Source organism: Oratosquilla oratoria, chromosome 39 (assembly GCF_046742065.1).
Source record: "Oratosquilla oratoria isolate Oo_2021 chromosome 39, ASM4674206v1, whole genome shotgun sequence".
Classification (NCBI taxonomy): Eukaryota; Metazoa; Arthropoda; class Malacostraca; order Stomatopoda; family Squillidae; genus Oratosquilla; species Oratosquilla oratoria.
Window position 1 is genome coordinate 12,458,309 of NC_134815.1, and position 5,000 is coordinate 12,463,308.

The window sequence follows — 5,000 nt, forward strand, 5'->3', positions numbered from 1 at the left end:
CTTCTGTTCTTTCCTCTTCTTATGCTTCGAGCATTTTATGACCATGATTTATTTTTGCTCTTTATACATAAGTCTCTTCATCTTTGTTTATCCCATATATCCTCTCCTCCCTTTCCTACCTCCTTCTTCTCTTCCTCTGTCTTTTCCCCTTCTTCGTCTAGCAGCATTGTTTGTTTTTTCTCAAGTGAATATATATATATATATATATAATTTGACCGCAGCTTGGGCTAGAATCAACTTCTTGTTGATAGACTCAAGTTTTCTAATCAGAGATCTCGGCTCATCGGGGAGGCGGAATAAAATACTACCGTGCGAAGTTTCGCTCATCTTTGAGCATTTTCAAGTACAAAATATATTTGGTACAAAGCTGTTACAGTTTAAATACAACTAAAGTGGTAATTGGGAGAGGTTACATTTAAGTACAAACTAAAGTGGTAATTGGGGGAGGTCACGATAAATATGGGGGATTTTGTCCAAGGGTGGACTCAGTGGGAATCTGTCCCTTGTGATTCTGGTGTTGCTTGTAGTGTGTGCCTTATGTCCGGGGGCTGACTTGGTGATATTCTGTCAAATCTTCTTTTGGAGTTGAATGTGGTGGTGAATGAGTGTCCATGTAGAGTAGCCAGAGCCAGTGGGGTAATTCCATTTTGTATATTCATTGTAGATTCTGCCAATGACAGCCACCGGTTGGAGATTCTAGAGGCCCTTTATATTAAGGGAAAAAAAACCCTCTATGAATATACAAAATGGAATGACCCCACTGGCTCTGGCTACTCTACAGATTCCCACTGAGTCCACCCTTGGATAAAATCCCCCATATTTATTGTGACCTCTCCCAATTACCACTTTAGTTTGTATTTAAACTTAACCTCTCCCAATTACCACTTTAGTTGTATTTAAACTGTAACAGCTTTGTACCAAATATATTTTGTACTCGAAAATGCTCAAAGATGAGCGAAACGTCGTACGGTAGTATTTTATTCCGCCTCCCCGATGAGCCGAGATCTCTGATTAGAAAACTTGAGTCTATCAACAAGAAGTTAATTCTAGCCCAAGCTGCGGTCAAATTTAATTAAACATGTATATATATATATATATATATATATATATATATATATATATATATTTTAGCTCGGTATTCGTAAACGAAACACCTCAAAATGAATTCTAAACTGAAACCTGTGAAAAGTCTGGGGTTAACTTACTCACTACGGTAAATATAACAAAAGAAAAAATTAAAAGGTGTATAGACAAACTCAAAGTTAATAAAACACCAGGGCCTAACGGTTGGCATCCAAGAATCTTAAAGAAAATGAAAAATGAGATTGTTGTTCCATTAGAAATTATTTTCAAGAAATCCATCATATCCGGAGATGTCCCAAGAGAATGGAAGCTAGCTAACGTTACTCCCATATTCAAAAAAGGTGACAAAAAGAAACCAAATAACTATAGGCCTATAAGTTTGATTTCAATCGTAGGAAAAATAATGGAAACTATCATCAGAGATGCTATGGAACATCATTTATAAAGTAACCGTTTGATAAATGATAGCCATCATGGTTTCAGACGGAAACGTTCTTGCGTGACTAACTTACTCGAATTCTACAACACAGTTATCTCGAATTATGACAAAAGAAACAATATAGATTTAATATATCTAGACTTTGCAAAAGATTTTGATACCGTCCCACACGAAAGACTACTTACTAAACTAGCTTTGCATGGAATAAGTGGTAGCCTATTAGGTTGGACTAGTAATTGGTTGAATGGTCGAAAACAGAGAGTTGTTTTAAATGGAAAAACTTCTGGATGGAAAAGTGTTGCAAGTGGAGTTCCTCAGGGTTCCGTTCTTGGGCCACTTCTATTCATAGTATATATAAATGATATAGACCATGGACTAAAATCTACTGTTTCCAAATTTGCTGATGATACAAAACTGTGCGGAGTGGCAAATGATCACTCAAACCAATTAGATATTCAAGAAGATTTAGATCAATTACAGCAATGGTCTGAAAAGTGGCTAAGAAATTTAACACAAGTAAATGCAAGGTAATGCACATAGGTAAAAATAACAGTAAGTACGATTACAAGTTATTTGGAAATTCGTTAACAAAAGTGGATAGTGAAAAAGATCTCGGCGTAATTATCAGTAACGACCTCAAATCATCCAAGCAGTGTATTTCAGCCTCTGAGAAAGCAAATAAGATTCTGGAACTGATTGCGCGATCTTTTGATTTCAAAAGTCCATCACTTATTAACAAGCTATATAAATCGTTAGTTCGTCCACATTTGGAATATGCTGTTTCCGTATGGTCACCTAATCTCATTAAAGACATTGACAGACTGGAAAGAGTACAACGGCGAGCCACAAAACTGATTCCAAATATCAAAAATAAATCATACGAAAATCGACTAAAGCACATGAATCTGTTTTCCCTAAAAAAGCGTAGACTCAGAGGTGACTTGATACAGGTCTTTAAGATTTTAAAGGGAATTGACAACATCAAAAGTGACAAAATTTTCACATTGAATGAGAATCAGACAAGAAACAATGGTCTCAAACTGTCCGGCTATAGATTCAATTTGGAAGTAGGTAGAAACAACTTTGCCAACCGTGTAGTTAATGAATGGAATAAACTTCCTGCACAGGTAGTGCAATGTAGTTCAGTTCGAAGCTTTAAGAATCATTTAGATAAATACCTAAGTAAGATGCTGTAATGATTATAATCTATCTTATACTATTTGGTTTTGCTTTGTTATCATTTGTCTGTCTGATTTTCATTTATCATTAGTTATATGTCAATTTATTATTTACTATTTTCCTGTTTGTTTATTATTCTAACTATACCTATGCATTTATTTATGTATTTTATTTGTTATTTACATTATTATAGTTTTTATTTATTATTTTATTATTAATATGATTTTTTTTTTTTTTTTTTTTTTGCATCCGACCTAGATATGGATCAAAAGGTCTCCTGTCGGCATGCTCCGCCTTTGTAATCCTTTGTAATATATATATATATATATATATATATATATATATATATATATATATACATATTTATATACATATACATGTTGGTACATTGTGACAAGTTGATGAAGGTGGAAAAAGAAGTCACGGGTCTAGTTCCGAGTTCCTGAGTTTATTCCTGACCGGTTTCGCTCTATGCTTCTTCAGAGGAATATGACTCTGGAGTGAAGCTGGCGGTATACATAGTCTGAGTAAGACCGCGTTCCCTCCTTGGAGGTGGGTTACGTTTGGTTGTACAATGGTTTTTAATACAATGAACAATAGTGATAATAAAGTATACAATAAATTGTTGTGATGTTATTACAAAACAGCTCCGGTGTGTGTGGAATGTTGATCGAGGGTGTAACATTGTAAGTGAAGTGAGTGGTGTAAAAATGTGGGAATCCTAAAAAGTGTCATAAGATAACTTATAGTATTAAATAATATAAAGATAAATATCCAGATAAATAAAATGAATGAAATTAAATCAAATAAAAATAAAAATACAAACACAAATATAAATATAAATAAAAATAAAAATAAATAAATAAAAATGTGCTTATTTAAAGTGACATGACATCTCATCGCATATCGTTGTGTGACAGAATGTTATAAAAAATATACATACATATACAACAATGAATAAATAAATAAATGCCAAAGAAATATATAGTAAAAATAAAAATAATTATATTTGTGTTTGTATTTTTATTTTTATTTGATTTTATTTCATTCATTTTATTTATCTGGATATTTATCTTTATATTATTTAATACTATAAGTTATCTTATGACACTTTTTAGGATTCCCACATTTTTACACCACTCACTTCACTTACAATGTTATACCCTCGATCAACATTCCACACACACCGGAGCTGTTTTGTAATAACATCACAACAATTTATTGTATACTTTATTATCACTATTGTTCATTGTATTAAAAACTATTGTACAACCAAACGTAACCCACCTCCAAGGAGGGAACGTGGTCTTACTCAGACTATGTATACCGCCAGCTTCACTCCAGAGTCATATTCCTCTGAAGAAGCATAGAGCGAAACCGGTCAGGAATAAACTCAGGAACTCGGAACTAGACCCGTGACTTCTTTTTCCACCTTCATACATATACATATATGTATATATATGAATATATATGTATATACATATATATATATATATATATATATATATATATATATATATATATATACATGTTGAATTAAATTTGACCGCAGCTTGGGCTAGAATTAACTTCTTGTTGATAGACTCAAGTTTTCTAATCAGAGATCTCGGCTCATCGGGGAGGCGGAATAAAATAGTACCGGACATATATATATATATATATATATATATATATATATATATATACATATATATATGCAAATATACATATATATATATATATATATATCAATATATATATATATATATATATATATATATATGTATATATATATATATATATATATACATATATACATATATGTATATGTATATTTCAGCCTCTGAGAAAGCAAATAAGATTCTGGAACTGATTGCGCGATCTTTTGATTTCAAAAGTCCATCACTCATTAACAAGCTATATAAATCGTTAGTTAGTTCGCATTTGGAGTATGCTGTTTCCGTATGGTCACCGAATCTCGTTAAAGACATTGACAGACTGGAAAGAGTACAACGGCGAGCCACAAAACTGATTCCAAATATCAAAAATAAATCATACGAAAATCGATTAAAACACACGAATCTGTTTTCCCTAAAAAAGCGTAGACTCAGAGGTGACTTGATACAGGTCTTTAAGATTTTAAAGGGAATTGACAACATCAAAAGTGACAAAATTTTCACATTGAATGAGAATCAGACAAGAAACAATGGTCTCAAACTGTCCGGAAATAGATTCAATTTGGAAGTAGGTAGAAACAACTTTGCCAACCGTGTAGTTAATGAATGGAATAAACTTCCTGCACAGGCAGTGCAATGTAGTT